This window comes from Lithobates pipiens, unplaced genomic scaffold (genome assembly GCF_037356315.1).
Source record: "Lithobates pipiens isolate NorthernLeopardFrog02 unplaced genomic scaffold, aLitPip1_a1.2 Scaffold_18, whole genome shotgun sequence".
In the NCBI taxonomy this organism is placed as follows: domain Eukaryota; kingdom Metazoa; phylum Chordata; class Amphibia; order Anura; family Ranidae; genus Lithobates; species Lithobates pipiens.
The window spans coordinates 265,228,705-265,246,784 of record NW_027507758.1 but is presented as its reverse complement, the minus strand read 5'-3'; positions in this window follow the sequence as shown (position 1 = coordinate 265,246,784).

The window sequence follows — 18,080 nt, the reverse complement described above, 5'->3', positions numbered from 1 at the left end:
TTTGCTACAGCGATGAAAAGGGAGGGGATGATGAGGGCACTGACTCCACGTGGGTGCCTGGTAGGAGAGAGGAGGAGGAGGAGGAGGAGGAGGCACATGTCCAACGAGGCAGGATGCCCTCCGGGGGCCAGCTTAGGGGCAGCACACCGACTGAATCACACCGCAGAGCTCCGCCTGTGCAGGGCGCTGTCTCTGCACGTTATTCTAAAAGTTCTTTGGTGTGGGCCTTTTTTGAGACGAGTGCATCAGATCGCACTGCTGCTATTTGCAACATATGTCTCAAGCGTATCTCGCGTGGCCAAAACATCAGCCGCTTGGGCACCACATGCTTGACCAGACATATGTTGACCTGCCATGCAGCTCGTTGGCAAGCGTACCTCAAAGACCCACACCAAAGAACAAAGCGGACCTCTCCTTGCTCCTCATCAGCTGGCATCTCCAACCCCACTAGACCTTCAGTCCTCTCTGAAACCTGCTCTGAGAGGAATGAAGGTGTAGAATTAGGTGTGTCACAGCCAAGTGCTTCCGGGAACTCTGCTAGCGGTACACCCACGTCCGATTATAGCAGGCAAATGTCCCTGCCCCAGCTGCTGGATCGGCGAAAGAAGTTCACTCCCAGCCATCCACATGCCCAGCGGTTGAATGCTAGCTTGGCTAAATTGCTAGCACTTCAACTGCTGCCTTTTCAGTTGGTAGACTCGGTTCCCTTCCGTGAGTTTGTACAATGTGCGGTTCCTCAATGGCAGGTCCCCAAAAGCAACTTTTTCTCACGGAAGGCGATTCCGGCTCTCTACCGGCATGTGGAAGGCAATGTCCTTGCCTCGTTGGACAGGGCGGTCAGCGGTAAGGTGCATATTACCACTGACTCATGGTCCAGCAGGCATGGACAGGGACGTTACCTGTCTTTCACGGCCCATTGGGTCACTCTTCTGGCAGCTGGGAAGGATGCAGGACAAGGTGCAGTAGTGTTGGAGGTTGTTCTGCCACCACGCCTCCAAAATGCTACTATTGGTTGTGACACACCTCTCTCCTCCACCCCCTCCTCTTCTTCTTCCTCCATGGCCTCTTCCAGTGCTCTGTCCTCAGAACCAGCGGTGCTCCGTAGGCGTTCCAGGGGCTACGCAAGTACGCAGGCAAAACAATGCCATGCCGTGCTTGCGCTGGTTTGTTTGGGGGACAGGAGCCACACTGGGGCGGATGTTTTGTCAGCTCTGCAGGGGCAGGCCGAGAGGTGGTTGACGCCACGCCAGCTTAAGCCAGGAATAGTGGTTTGTGACAATGGCACCAACCTCCTCTCCGCCCTCCGACAGGGACAACTGACCCATGTGCCCTTTGTAGCTCCCGTCCTTAACCTGGTGGTGCAGCGGTTCTTGGGCAGGTACCCCGGCTTACAGGATGTACTGAAGCAGGCCAGGAAAGTCTGTGTGCATTTCCGCCGATCATTTAATGCCTGTGCTCGGCTGGCTGAGCTCCAAAAGGAGTTGAACCTGCCCACGAACCGCCTTATATGTGACATGCCCACCAGGTGGAACTCAACGTTGGCCATGCTGCAGCGGCTGCACACACAGCAGAGGGCCATCAATGAGTACCTGTGTGACTACGGCACCAGGACAGGGTCAGGGGAGCTTGGTTTTTTCTCCCCACGCCAGTGGGGCATGATCAGGGATGCATGCACTGTCCTGTCACCATTTGAGGAGGCCACAAGGATGGTGAGCAGTGACAGTGCATGCATCAGTGACACTGTACCTCTTGTCTACCTCTTGGAGCATACGCTGCGTGGAATAATGGACAGGGCACTTGAGGCAGAACAGAGGCAGGAAGAGGAGGACTTCCTTGCCTCTCAAGGCCCCCTTTATCCAGACAGTGTTCCTGCTGTGCCACCCATCACACAGGAAGAGGATGAGGAGGAGGAGGAGGAGGAGGATGATTGTGTCAGTATGGAGGGGGAGGCTGGCACTCAGCAGCAGCAGCAGCAGTCTTGTAGGGATGATTTACAGTCCCAAGAAACACGTGGACTTGTACGTGGCTGGGAGGAGGTAGCTGTGGATCATGTTGCCCTTAGTGACCCAGAGGACTCCGGACTGAATGCCTCAGCTAACCTACGCTGCATGGCCTCCCTGATCCTGCAAAGCCTGCAGAAGGATCCTCATATTCTTCGGATCAAGGAGAGGGACCATTACTGGCTGGCCACTCTCCTTGATCCACGGTACAAGGGTAAGGTTGTCGACCTTATCTTGCCATCGCAGAGGGAGCAGAGGATGAGACATCTCCGGGAGGCCTTGCAGAAAGGTCTGTGCAACGCGTTCCCAGAGACTGGGAGGTTAGAAACTCCTGGTCCTGGACAACGTGTTGCTGAGGCATCGATCAGAAGGAGCGGTGGAGAAGGTGGCCGTCTGACTGATGCTTTCAGACAATTTTTTAGTCCGCAGCCCCAAGGTATGATCGGTTCCAGCACCCATCGCCAGCGTCTGATTTACATGGTGCAGGAATACCTAGGGGCAAGGTCAGACTTGGACACCTTTCCCACTGAAAATCCTCTGGCTTACTGGGTCTTGAGGATGGATCACTGGCCAGAGCTTGCACAGTATGCAATTGAGCTACTGGCCTGTCCTGCATCCAGCGTTCTTTCGGAACGCACCTTCAGTGCTGCTGGTGGCTTTGTTACCGATCACAGGGTGCGCCTGTCCACCGAATCAGTTGATCGACTGACCTTCATCAAGATGAATCAGTCTTGGATCACCCACAGCTACCAAGCACCTGAAGCTGATGTAACCGAATAATTTTTTTTGAAATATCACATCCCTTCAAGACTGCCTATGCTGATGCTGAGTGACTGTCCTGTTATGTTGATTGTCTATCCTCTTCCTCCTCCGCTGATATGTTGGAAGAACATTTCTGGTTCTGGGTGATGCCATTGGCCCAATTTTTCTGCCCCTGTTTAACAGGGGCGTTTAACCACTTTCAGACCGGACCATTTTGCTGGTAAATGACCAGAGGTCTTTTTACACTTTGGCACTGCGCTGCTTTAACTGGTAATTGCGCGGTCATGCAATGTTGTACCCAAACAAAATTTGCGTCCTTTTCTTCCCACAAATAGAGCTTTCTTTTGATGGTATTTGATTGCCTCTGCGATTTTTATTTTTTGCGATATAAACGTAAAAAGACCGCAAATTTTGAAAAAAAATGATATTTTCTACTTTTTGTTATTAGAAAAATCCAATAAACTCAATTTTAGTCATACATTTAGGCCAAAATGTATTCAGCCACATGTCTTTGGTAAAAAAAAAGTCAATAATTGTATATTTATTGGTTTGCGCAAAAGTTGTCACATCTACAAACTAAGGTACGTTTTCTGCAATTTACGCAGCTTTTAGTTTACGACTGCCTATCTCATTTCTTGAGGTGCTAAAATGGCAGGGCAGTACAAAACCCCCCCAAATGACCCCATTTTGGAAAGTAGACCCCCTAAGGAAATTGATAAGAGGCATGTTGAGCCCATTGAATATTTAATTTTTTTGCCTCAAGCGATTGAATAATGACAAAAAAAAAAATTTTTTTTTTTTTTTACACAAAGTTGTCACTAAATGATATATTGCTCACACATGCTATGGGCGTATGTGAAATAACACCCCAAAATAAATTCTGCTGCTTCTCCTGAGTACGGGGATACCACATATGTGGGACTTTTTGGGAGCCTAGCCGCGTACGGGGCCCCGAAAACCAAGCACCGCCTTCAGGCTTTCTAAGGGCGTACATTTTTGAGTTCACTTCTCACTACCTATTACAGTTTTGAAGGCCATAAAATGCCAAGATGGCACAAAACCCCCACAAATGACCCCATTTTAGAAAGTAGACACCCCAAGCTATTTGCTGAGAGGCATGTTGAGTTCATGGAATATTTTATATTTTGCCACAAGTTGCGGGAAAATTACAAACTTTTTTTTTTTTTTTTTTTTTTTCACAAAGTTGTCACTAAATGATATATTGCTCACACATGCCATGGGCATATGTGAAATGACACCCCAAAATAAATTCTGCTGCTTCTCCTGAGTACGGGGATACCACATATGTGGGACTTTTTGGGAGCCTAGCCGCGTACGGGGCCCCGAAAACCAAGCACCGCCTTCAGGCTTTCTAAGGGCGTAAATTTTTGAGTTCACTTCTCACTACCTATTACAGTTTTGAAGGCCATAAAATGCCAAGATGGCACAAAACCCCCACAAATGACCCCATTTTAGAAAGTAGACACCCCAAGCTATTTGCTGAGAGGCATGTTGAGTCCATGGAATATTTTATATTTTGCCACAAGTTGCGGGAAAATTACAAACTTTTTTTTTTTTTTTTTTTTTTTTCACAAAGTTGTCACTAAATGATATATTGCTCACGCATGCCATGGGCATATGTGAAATGACACCCCAAAATAAATTCTGCTGCTTCTCCTGAGTACGGGGATACCACATATGTGTGACTTTTTGGGAGCCTAGCCGCGTACGGGGCCCCGAAAACCAAGCACCGCCTTCAGGCTTTCTAAGGGCGTTACAGTTTTGAAGGCCATAAAATGCCAAGATGGCACAAACCCCCCCCAAATGACCCCATTTTGGAAAGTAGACACCCCTAAATTTAGGGGTACACTAGTGAGACTAGGTAATAAATGGCGGGTGCCCTGAAACTATAAAAAAATAACTAACCAACCAGCGTCACCTGTAACAGTTATATGGTGATCACTGGTGAAAGGGTTAACTAGGGGGCAATCAGGGGGCTTTATGCGGTAGTATATGGGGGTCCCTGGCGCTATAAAAAGCTGCGGCGAACCTAAATACCTACCTGCCTAACTAGCGTCACCTGTGACACTAATACAGCGATCAGAAAAACGATCGCTTATTAGGCTGGGTTCACACTGGAGCGATGCGGGAACGCCACGAATGCGCGGCGGGTTCCCGCATCGCATGCCTCCCGGCGGCAGTTCACACTGCCCTATGCGAACTGCTGGGAGTGTCAGTGAAATGTTAATGACACCCCCAGATCAGTTCGCATATCGCAGTGCGATCTGCAAACTCGGATCGCATGGTGTGAACACCCATGCGATCCGATTCTGCTGCGGGCCAAAAAAAGGGTCCCGTGCGAATTTGCGGCGGGTGCGGCGGGTGTGGCGGGTGCGGCGGGTGCGGCGAATGGCTGAACTCGAATCGCACAGAGATCGGATGTGATTTGCACTGCAGTGCGGTGCGAATCACATCCGTTCTCATAAACCGCTGCAATGTGAACCCAGCCTTAGTGACACTGGCGACGGGGGGTGATCACGGGGTTAAACCTTTATTGGGGGGGTTAGGGGGGTACCTTAGAACTAAAGGGGGCTAACCCTAACTGCCCTAACAGTTATTAGTCACAAATGACACCCGCCGGGTGATCAGGGGGTTAAACCTTTATTAGGTAATAAATGGCGGGTGCCCTGAAACTATAAAAAATAACTAACCAACCAGCGTCACCTGTAACAGTTATATGGTGATCACTGGTGAAAGGGTTAACTAGGGGGCAATCAGGGGGCTTTATGCGGTAGTATATGGGGGTCCCTGGCGCTATAAAAAGCTGCGGCGAACCTAAATACCTACCTGCCTAACTAGCGTCACCTGTGACACTAATACGGCGATCAGAAAAATGATCGCTTATTAGGCTGGGTTCACACTGGAGCGATGCGGAAACGCCGCAAATCCGCGGCGGGTTCCCGCATCGCATGCCTCCCGGCGGCAGTTCACACTGCCCTATGCGAACTGCTGGGAGTGTCAGTGAAATGTTACTGACACCCCCAGATCAGTTCGCATATCGCAGTGCGATCTGCAAACTCGGATCGCATGGTGTGAACACCCATGCGATCCGATTCTGCTGCGGGCCAAAAAAAGGGTCCCGTGCGAATTTGCGGTGGGTGCGGCGGGTGTGGCGGGTGCGGCGGGTGCGGCGAATGGCTGAACTCGAATCGCACAGAGATCGGATGTGATTTGCACTGCAGTGCGGTGCGAATCACATTCGTTCTCATAAACCGCTGCAATGTGAACCCAGCCTTAGTGACACTGGCGACGGGGGGTGATCACGGGGTTAAACCTTTATTGGGGGGGTTAGGGGGGTACATTAGAACTAAAGGGGGCTAACTCTAACTGCCCTAACAGTTATTACAGTCACAAATGACACCAATGCAAAAAAAAAAAAAAAAAAAAAAAAATGACATTGGTGTCACTGTGACTGGGGGGCAGGGGTAATTGGGGGGGTGATCGGGGGGTAAAGGGGGGGTGTGAGTGTGCCTGGCATGTTCTACTGTGTGTGGGATGTGTTGGTGCAACTCACTGATCCGCTCTCCTCCGTGTCGGAACGAAAAATACCGACACGGAGGAGAGAATACATCACTTCCTCTCCTGTGTTTACATTACAGGAGAGGAAGTGATGTCACGGGGGATTCCTATTCGTCGGGAGCGATCGCGAGGGGGTGGCCATGAACGAATGGCCGTCCCCTCGTCCGGGATCGCTCCCGCACGAATACCGACCGCCGCAGGCACCGGGCGGGGGCCCGATCGGGCCCCCGACCCGCGGGAGGCAAGGGACGTACATGTACGCCAATATGCCTGCCCGTGCCATGCTATCGACGTACATCGTCGTGCGGCGGTCGGCAACTGGTTAAGTACAATTTTTGATGCAATGCTTTGCAGCAGGGCTAATTTCTGCAATAAAACTAGAGTATATGGGAGAGGTTGCAGTGTGGTGGCACCAGCACCAGTGCCTAAGGCCCAATTTTTCTGCCCCTGTTTAACAGAGACATGTAATTACAATTCTTGATATAATATTTCACAGGAGGGCCCGTTCCTGTGCCCACCCAGAGTAACTGTGAGGACTTATAGTGTTGTGGCACCAGCACCACAACCACCAAAGGTCAATTTTTCTACCACTGTTCAACAATGGCATGTAATTACAATTCTTGATATAATCGTTCACAGCAGGGCGCTCCAGTGCCCACCAAGAGTCACTTTGAGGGCTTACAATGTTGTGGCAAAACCAACACCTTGTTCCGCCATTTCTGCAGAGCATATAGGGCAGGCCCCTACTTTCAAACATCCAACTTACAAACATCTCCTACTTGCAAACGGAAGGAGACAACAGCAAGTGAGATGAAAAAAGATGGACGACAAAACAAATTATACAGGGGTGATAACCCTTCCCTATGTTTTCCAAAAAGCTTAAAAATAGTTTTTTTGACTGGAGCTACACTTTAAAAATGTACCAGTTGAAAATTACAAACAGATTCAACTTAACACAACAAACCTACACAGTCCCTGTCTTGTTTGCACCGCCTGTATACTGCTGTTCTGAGTATATAGGGCCTGGGGGCCACACGCATTTCCTTTTTTTAATATGGGTACAGGGTTCCCCTTGATATGCGTACAAGACCCAAAGGGGCTGGTAATGGGCAGGGAGGGCTAACCATGCCATTTTTCTCAATGGTTTTCAACCATATTGCAGGAACCAGATATAACATTAAAACCGCAAGCAGTTTTCAATGATGTTATTTTGTGTTTAATGTCATTTTGTGCAGGGACTGTTCTAAACACGGGAAACACGTGGCACTTCACAGGCATACTACAGACACCCCCCAGGCACCATATTTAAAGGAATATTTCACTTTTTTTTTCACTTTAATCATCATTAAAATCAGTGCTCCCGCCAAAACGGCCATTTTTAAAAACATTTTAGGCATTGACCCATGTCCCCTGGGGCAAGAGCCAGGTCCCCAAACCCTTTTTAGGACAGTATCTTGCATATTAGCCGTTAAAATTAGCACTTTTAATTTTGAACGTTCGAGTCCCATAGACGTCAATGGGGTTCTAAAGTTCGTTCGAATTTGGGGTCCGTTCGAAAGTTCTGGTGCGAACCAAACCGGGGGGTGTTCGGCTCATCCCTAACCCTAAGTAATGTACTTCATGGATTTAATTGGATTTGCACGATCAGAGTTATAATTCAGGTTTGGTATTCTTGCAATATTTAGTATTAATCAATTCTGGATTATACTTTTTGTTTTTTTGGTGTATGGTGATAAAATTATGACATTTTTGTGACAATCATTTTGTGATTTAGAATAACCTTGGAAAGGTACCAAGTGGATTGTAGCTAAAGGCAGTTAATGGCTGTATAAGTGCATTAGGGGAACAATAAACTTCCACAAACCAGTCAAAAAGAAAAGAAAGGCACAAAAGTGTGGTCTGTTACCTTAAAACCATTTGTGGATTAAAAGAAGTACAAAAACATACTCACAATAGCTGCACGGCTACAAGCATTAAAGAATAGAATAGACAGAACCTCAGTGTCAATGTCAATCCAATATGTGGCTATTCTGTAAAGAGACCTGGACCACACTCAGAAATAGATGCAAGCTGATGCATTTTGAGAAGTCATCCTCATCCTCAGAGCTAGAACAAAATCTTTAACCTAACCAACGCCCCCCCCTCCCCTTTGCTTCAAAGGGTTACATTTATAATAGTCACTTGTGGAACTGTTCTGAAGGCAGCATCAGGACAAGAGTGAGGTCAGCAAGAGTGAAGAGAGAAATAAGACAGCATAATTCGGGATAGAAGAACATAAGTGATGTGATGGAGACATTAAAATTTGTCATTTTAATATGGGTGTGTGATGTTCTCAATGTCTCAGTTTTGACATTATTATAGTACCCCTGAAGATGTAATATCTAGATCAGGGGTCTCAAATTGGTGGCCCCTCAGCTGTTGTGGAACTATAAGTCCCATCATGCTTCTGCCTGAGAGAGTCATGCTTGTAACTGCCAGCCTTGTAATGCCTCATGGGACTTGTCGTTTTGCAACAGCTGGAGGGTCGTCAGTTTGAGACCCCTAACCTAGATCATACCAAATAACTAAGAGATTATGAAATTGCAGTTCTGCATTATTTCTTTAGGTGTTCATTGATTTGTTTTCTACTGCTCCTTTGGTAGAACATTTAAAAAAAGGTATGCTGTGTGAATGTAACAACAATAAATTAGGCGGTATTCCAATTTGGTTTCAAAAGTGGTGAAACACTTTAACCACTTGCTTACTGGGCACTTAAACCCCCTCCTGCCCAGCCCAATTTTCAGCTTTCAGCGCTGATGCACTTTTATCTTTTTTTTTCCCACAAATAGAGCTTTCTTTTGGTGGTATTTAATTACAGCTGGGAGTTTTATTTTTTGCTAAACAAACAAAAAAAGAAAAAATCATGTTTAATAGTTTGTTATAAAATTTTGCAAACAGGTCATTTTTCTCCTTCATCGAAATGCGCTGATGAGGCGGCACTGGTGGGCACTAATAGGCACAGTTAAGGTGGCACTAATAGGCACAGATAAGGTGGCACCGATAGGCACAGATAAGGCAGTACTGATGGGCACAGATAAGGCGGCACTGATGGGCAAAGATGGGCACAGATAAGATGGCACTGATGGGTGGCACGGATGGGTGGCACAGATGGGTGGCACTAATGGGCACTGATAGGTACCACTGATATATGGGACTGATGGACACTGATAGGTGGCACTGATAGGTGGCTCTGATAGGTGGCACTGCTGGGCACTGATGGGCACCACTGATGGGCACTGATGGGCACTGGTAGATGACACTACTGGGCACGGATATGTGGCACTGAGGTGCAGCACTGTTGTTGAGGCAGATTGTGGGCACTGATAGGTGGCACTGTGGGCACTGATGGGTGGCACTAATGGGCACTGATGGGTACCACTGATATATGGGACTGATGGACACTGATAGGTGGCACTGATAGGTGGCTCTGATAGGTGGCACTGCTGGGCACTGATGGGCATCACTGATGGGTACTGATGGGCACTGGTAGATGACACTAATGGGCACGGATATGTGGCACTGAGGTGCAGCACTGTTGTTGAGGCAGATTGTGGGCACTGATAGGTGGCACTGTGGGCACTGATGGGTGGCACTTTGGGCACTAATGGGTGGCACTGATGGGTGGCACTTTTTCATATTTATGTGGCACTGGCAGGGGGCAGGTTGGCACTGATGAGCTGGCCGTGCGAGGGAAGTCCGGCTCTGTTGTGTCACATGATCAGCTGTCATTGGCTGACAGCTGATCACGTGGTAAGGGGTCGGGATCGACCCCTTGCTCCAATCTATGATCAGGCGAGTCTCATAGACTCGCTGATCACAGAGCGCGCCTCAGGGGGCGCGCAGGCCACTCGTGCACGGGACGACGTCAATAGACGTAGTCCCGGCAAAGCAGGTCCGCGCTGTAGCTGTCATTCGGCTATAGCGCGGATCTCAAGAGGTTAAGGATCTTTAGGGGGAATGATGAAACTAGCTTTTTGACTTGTATCTTCTCTTTCCTTCAGTAATGCAGTTTAGGTTAAGGAGTGAACAAAATTATGGTTGGCATGTGGATCTCTTGTTCCTACACTTATCAATGTCCCTGGTAATCTAGATGTTATTTGTATAATCCAATTATATGTTATTATGACCAACAATGTCCTTGCATTTGCCTTTTTCTGTATAATTCTCAGGTAATAGGCAGGAATTGGAATTTGTTAAGACTCTGAATAGTTACAATAATTTGGGTAAGACTGTTATTTTTATTGTGTTGATTCTTCCGAACCATGATTAAGGAAGGTGGTTCCAAGATTTCAACATATTTGTTATATTTTTTAACATTGGAGGGTAATTAGCTGAAAAAAGATCCAAGAGTGATGCAGTGAGGTGTATTCCTAGATATGGAATGGATTTATCTGCCCAGGTAAAGGGCAGGCTCTCATCAATCGAAAGCCAGAATTTCTAACACACACCCAATTTAAATTAATTGTTAATTTATTCACCGCAGCAAAACAAACACTTGCAAGAGCCTGGAAATCCCCTTCATTGATTGTGGATGAAGTAGTGAATAGGATGAACAACACTATGAAGCAAGCCAACATGGCAGCTCTTGAAGCTGACACGCTTATCAAATTTGAAAAAGTATGGCATCCGTGGATAAAAAATTATTTACCATCAAATTTTAACAAAGAAGTTCTATCACCATGGTAGCTTACCCTATGGGTAAGTGATTACAGTATATGGATTCTGAGTGATATGGCAGCCCTCGACTCGACCCTGCGGACCCCTCTTCTTCCCTTCCTAGTTTCTTCTCTGCCTATCTTTCCTTTCTTCTCTATCTATTCCTATTATAATTTTGAAGCTCTTTCCTACTTCAGAAGCTAATTCCTCTAAAAAAACCATACCATTAATATGTGTTATTGTTATAGTAGTGATTATAGTTGAATATATAATTTACATTGAATATATAACTCTGAGATTCATTACTTCTGTTGTATATTATGTACTTAACCTATTGTCAAATACTCTATTGTATGTTCAATAAAATCTTTTTGATGAGGGAAATGTTCTTGTCTGTATTTGAGTACTTACCAACCCCACTGCTATACTGTTTGCTGGTGTACTGTTATCAAATCTTATGTGTAGAATCCCTTCTTAGTAATAAAATCTGGATAAAGAAGGCTTAAAAAATATTATTATTTTTTAAGGAAAACTTCACATTATACCACATAGGAAAGCTCCATCTATCAAGTTTCATAACTAAAGTTATGACATAATGCTGCTACAGACTTTATATCGATTCATAACAAAATCAAATCCTAACAGGTTGTCCATCCAGTTTTCCTAAAAAAATTAATGCAAAAACTGAGACTAATAGGATGAACACTTCTCTTCCTTCAAATATTTGCAGTCCCCTTACATAAAGCATTGCTTTGTTTATAATTTGCCAGATGTGACATTTCAATTCAAAGATTGTCCATAAAATGGCCAAAAAAGTTTAATCAAATATTGCTTGGAGTAGTTTTGTGTTTTGACACACTTGTACTTCTGAGATTATTATTGCGTTTTATTAGAGTGGTTAAAAGAATATTATTCTGTAAGAAAAATAGAAGCTGTCATTACTCATAAGATGAAAATAGGATCCTGCATTTGGGCTTCTTTCTTTCACTTTATTATGTATATTGATCAAGCCATAAAAAGCAGACAAGACAGCAAATTCCAACAACTGTTTCACATGCTCATTGCTTGAATTTTCAAGGAAGTGAAACCTTAAAATTAAAGGAAAGAGGTGCCAGATTTTGTCTTACTCTCATGAATAATATGATAGCGAACTATAAAGAATTAAGTACACACCACATTTATCCTTATATAATAAATAAAGTTTCTATATAATTCCACTTATATATAAATTAATGATATTGCTTTTAAGGGCCCATTGTGAGGTAATGCTTGCATTTCCACAATGTACAGAAATGCGCATTGCAGTTGTGTGATGAGGTGCCATTTCTCCTAAATGCCCCCCCCCCCCCATGCACTTTGACAAGGGCAGCATGAAAATGTGCATTATGGTGCATCCCACTACTGTCGGGATCGGTCATGTGTGCCTGGTCATTGGATTTTTTTTTTTCAGTGAGTAAAGGGGCATCATTATTGAGGATGGATTTACAATGAGGAATATTAACATCTATACCAGACCTTCATCTAGGATACGGGTATAAATGAAGGGAGTTCTATATCTATAGTTAAAAAAAAAACAGAAGGAAGCAGCTAGTAGCTGCCATTTACTGTACCTCCCAACTTTGGAATTTGAGAATGAGGGACACTTCAGGAGGGCGGTGACCTGCCGTGGCGTGTACCCCTCCGAGGCAAAAATAGGTGTGGTCAAACTGTTAACTGTAGGAGAGACTTATGAGGCACGGTTAAACAACACCTGGGCTTTCTTGTACTTAAAAAAAAAGGAATTGGTTGCTGCACCACAAGCAAGAGTCTCACAAAAACATACAAAACCCAGCACAATCATTTAAAAAAAAAATGACTCTCATTACAGATGATTTTGTGTATACTGAAATTACAGAACTAACACTTTGAGCCTGCCTATAAGAAGAACTTCATTAAAATCGTCACGGCGTGGCAGGTGTCCAGGGTGCCTGTGCTAGTGTGCCCCTGCAGTAGCAATAGGCTCTGGAATTCATGGGACGATGAGATTTAGTTAACATATTAGGACAGTCCCACTGAATCCTGGACAGTTGGAAATATGCCCCTCCCTGTAAACACTTCTCCCTCCACCACACATTACCCCCCTCCCTATACACACTCCACCCCTCCTGCAAACATTACCTCCTCAATGTACACACTGCCCCCTCCTCTGCACATTGCCCCCCTCCCTGTACACACTGCCCCCCTCCTGCAAACATGATCCCCTTCACGTACACACAGCCCCCTCCTCTGCACAGTACCCCCCTCCCTATACAGACAGCCTCTTCTTGACCACATGATCCTATTCCCTGTATACAATGCCACCTCTTGTGCACATTACTCTCCTCCCTACACACATTGTCTGACATTACCCTCCCTCCATATACGTTGAACACTGCCCCCTCCTGCACATATTACCCCAGTACACATTGGCCCTCACCCCCCTCCACACTATGCCCCTGCACACAATTGCTTGATAATCATTTGTCTATTGACCTAAAAAATAGCCATTACTGTTTTTTAACATTCAGCTCCCATTGGTTTCAATGGGCTTTGTATTTAACAACAAAACTTTTGTTAAGTTTATGAACTTATCCTAAAAACTGTCTAAACGCTGAATTAAATGCTTAACTGTGTTGTATTTGGTCATGAGCACATAAGGGAGTTTGAGTGGTACAATTTGTATTTTGGTCTTTAAGAATATTTTTTTTTTTTTGTGTAGTTTTCAAAACCTGGAAAGGCTAGATACACAATCCTGTTTACAATTGTTTTCCAGGAAACTCTTCAGGACAAAGAGTTGTTCAGGCTATGTATCTGACCCTTGTCCAGGTATGCAGACTGGATTGCCAGGAAAGGGAGGGAAACAAGCATGTCCCCCCCCCCCCCTGCACCATATCAGGTCACATGTCCTTCAAAATTGAAGGATACCTTGCAATAAGAGGTAGCAAAGCCTCCCCTGGAAAATGCCCTTGTTCCAATAATGAGAAACAGACCTTTCTCTCCCTTTGTGTGCCCAAAAAAGCAGATGAGGCAAATGGGGAAGCTTATGGTGGAATCTGTAAGCCCCCTTTGCATTAGAACCACTTACCTATTTAAGATTTGGTCAATGAGGTCACCTGGGATTTCAAGCTGTATAACCATAATGACAGGAGTGTACAGAGCACCAAGTGCACTCTCGCTGCCCTCTATTTTCTGGTCACCTAAGCTGTATGTCTGGTAGACATGTGCGGTTAGTTTAGAACAAATCGAAAAGTTGTATGAATTTCCGGAAATTTGTACATTCGTACATTCCTATGCTTCTGAATTTTGTACAAAATACAAAATTACATTTACGAATTTCGGATCCAAATTCTGTTACAATGGAAACGCGACTGGTGTTTTGTTGACCAATCAGAGGCTCTCTTCTGCTGCTGAGTGATGGTTGGGACCTTTTTTAATATGGGAGGGGGAGACTGGTACTGGTAGTCACAGCGGTGGCGACACCTACTGAAGAAGATGTGATTGTGAAACGCGTATGGATGTGTCTATGCAGCTATTCATTGTCTAAGTGTCAGCGGTGGTTATCCCGGGTCTCATCGGCCTCTGCCTGTCAGTTCGTGAACACTTCAGGAGGAGAGCGGTGAGAATTAACTGATTGCATCTGGATGATAATGATGATTTTAGTGCAATGACTCAAGAATGTTTAAATGTAAGCAGTTTTTATAGCGTGTGGAGTGTGGTTTTTAAATAAACAGGTTTACACTATGGATTCTCTCTCTGTCTGTTTATTCTGATTATGTTAATGAACTGACTGAGAGCCTAGTGGAATCCCGGGTGGAGTATAAACAAAAGTTCCTGGGTGGAGACGCCTTTGGTGGGCTGATGATTGCAGTGCAAGAGGACTTCCCAGTAAAAACCTTCTACAACGCCTAAGATTAAACCCTTAGGGGTAAGTGCATTGACAAAGGGGGGATCACACGGAGCATGAGGCTGTTGTTTATATGCATGGTGTTCTGTGGACTCTTTGAGAAGACTCTCCTATCAAACCTAAGGGCTTTGGGATCACAACACTCCTTTTTATGAACTTTTCCATTCTTTGAACTCTTTGTTTTCCCTATAGTGTGTATATATATATATATATATATATATATATATATATATATGTACTGTATGGTACTCATTTTATTTTTATAGCGCTGTTAATGTGTAGGTACTGTGTTTAGCGGAGTTTTGAGATTGTACCTGCGCATTTTTTATTTTATTTTATTATTTATGATTATTATAACAGCAGCTGTATACATAGAGAGAGATTTGTCCTTGTAGTGCGCTTGGATCGTTTTCACGACTTGATTGTGTGACTGATAATTTGTGATTGTTTTAATAATTGTAAAATAAAAAACATAAATTCTACAGGTAAAAATGCACTGCCAGTGTGCGCTATATGCTTGTATTAATCCATAACATAACACCGTACAGCTTTAGGGCAACCCACCCAGCATGTTATTTAAAGTATTTGTTTTTCTTGAAGTCTCATGAGAAGACCCTCTCTCCAAAGTAAAGTATTTTTCAACTTTTTATGAACTGGTACATATCCCCCCATGGCAGTGAAAAGCTTCCTATTAGCCCATAAAAGGACCAGAACTTATTAACAAGACCTTAAGAATTAACAATTTCCTATAGAGTTCACTGAGGTTCAATGCTAAGTTTCTGAATTTGAAGATTTCAAGAGATTCACTGATCTCCCCATAAATGGAACCTGAGTAGATTTCCTTATCCATACTGAACAATGCTACAACAAGGTTTTACATGGGAGCCTAGGCAGTTGTGGATACCATGACGGCCCCTTCAAATTACACTTTCTCTACTTAGCTTGGCCATGTACTGCTTGCTTGCTCTGTACACAAATTAAGCATGTAACAGCAATATTCCTTGGAGCTAACTGAGGTAAAACAATAAGAGCTGCTCCAGGTGTCTGCCTTAACATGCCTGACCACAAAAACTTCTTTATGTGTTGTTTGTAAGCATATCATGATAGAATTTCACTAAAACTTTTTCTCAAGCAATGTTAACACCACTTTATGCAGTTGTCTTCCGTGACCCTAAAGACCATATATATATATTTCACTGCTGACTATAATGTTGTGGACATTATAGCAGAATGTACCAGGGCACCAGGGTTCAGTTTGGTGGACATTCGGTGAATGTTATTAAAAAGCAGTGGTATTCGGTCCAGAATTCAAACCCTAGTGAAATCAATGGAAGCCGTATATACAGTGGGGATCAAACGTTTGGGCACCCCAGATAAAAATGTGTATTAATGTGCATAACGAAGCCAAGCAAAAATGGAAACATTTCAAAATGGCATCAAATTACAGATTAGACATTCTTATAATATGTAAAAAAAAGTTCGATTTTATTTCCATCATTTACGCTTTCAAAATTACAGAAAACCAAAAAATGGTGTCTGCAAAAGTTTGGGCACCCTGCAGAATTTATAGCATGCACTGCCCCCTTTGCAAAGCTGAGACCTGCCAGTGTCATGGATTGTTCTCAATCATCGTCTGGGAAGACCAGGTGATGTCAATCTCAAAGGTTTTAAATGGCCAGACTCATCTAACCTTGCCCCAACAATCAGCACCATGGGTTCTTCTAAGCAGTTGTCTAGAACACTGAAACTGAAAATAGTTGACGCTCACAAAGCTGGAGAAGGCTATAAGAAGATAGCAAAGCGTTTTCAGATGTCAATATCCTCTGTTCGGAATGTAATTAAGAAATGGCAGTCATCAGGAACAGTGGAAGTTAAAGCAATATCTGGAAGACCAAGAAAAATATCAGACAGAACAGCTTGCAGGATTGTGAGAAAAGCAATTCAAAACCCACGTTTGACTGCACGATCCCTCCAGAAAGATCTGGCAGACACTGGAGTTGTGGTACACTATTCCGCTATAAAGAGATACTTGTACAAATATGGTCTTCATGGAAGAATCATCAGAAGAAAACCTCTTCTACGTCCTCACCACAAAAATCAGCGTTTGAACTTTGCAAATGAACATGTTTCCAAAATGCCTCAGGCTTGTCTATAAGTTCTGTGGACCGATGAGGTTAAAATAGAACTTTTTGGCCGGAATGAGCAAAGGTACGTTTGGAGAAGAAAGGGCACAGAATTTAATGAAAAGAACCTCTGTCCAACTGTTAAGCATGGGGGTGGATCAATCATGCTTTGGGGTTGTATTGCAGCCAGTGGCACAGGGAACATTTCACGAGTAGAAGGAAAAATAGATTCAATAACATTTCAGCAAATTTTCGATGGTAACTTGATGCCATTTGTGAAAAAGCTGAAGTTAAAGAGAGGATGGCTTCTACAAATGGATAATGATCCTAAACACACCTTAAAATCCACGGGGGATTACATCAAGAGGCGTAAACTGAAGGTTTTTTCATGGCCTTCACAATCTCCTAACCTCAACATTATTGAAAATCTATGGATAGACCTTAAAAGAGCAGTGCGTGACAGACCGCCCAGAAATCTCAAAGAACTGGAACACTTTTGTAAGGAAGAATGGGCAAAGATACCTCAAACAAGAATTGAAAGACTCTTGGCTGGCTACAAAAAGCGTTTACAAGCTGTGATACTAGCCAAAGGGGGCAGTACAAGATATTAACTCTGCAGGGTGCCCAAACTTTTGCAGACGACATTTTTTTGTTTACTGTAATTTTGAAAGTATAAATTATGGACATAAAATCTAACTTTTTTAGACATATTATAAGAATGTCTAATCTGTAATTTGATTTCCATTTGGAGATTTTTCCATCTTTCCTTGGCTTCGTTATGCACATTAACCACTTTCAGACCGGACCATTTTGCTGGTAAATGACCAGAGGTCTTTTTACACTTTGGCACTGCGCTGCTTTAACTGGTAATTGCGCGGTCATGCAATGTTGTACCCAAACAAAATTTGCGTCCTTTTCTTCCCACAAATAGAGCTTTCTTTTGATGGTATTTGATTGCCTCTGCGATTTTTATTTTTTGCGATATAAACGTAAAAAGAC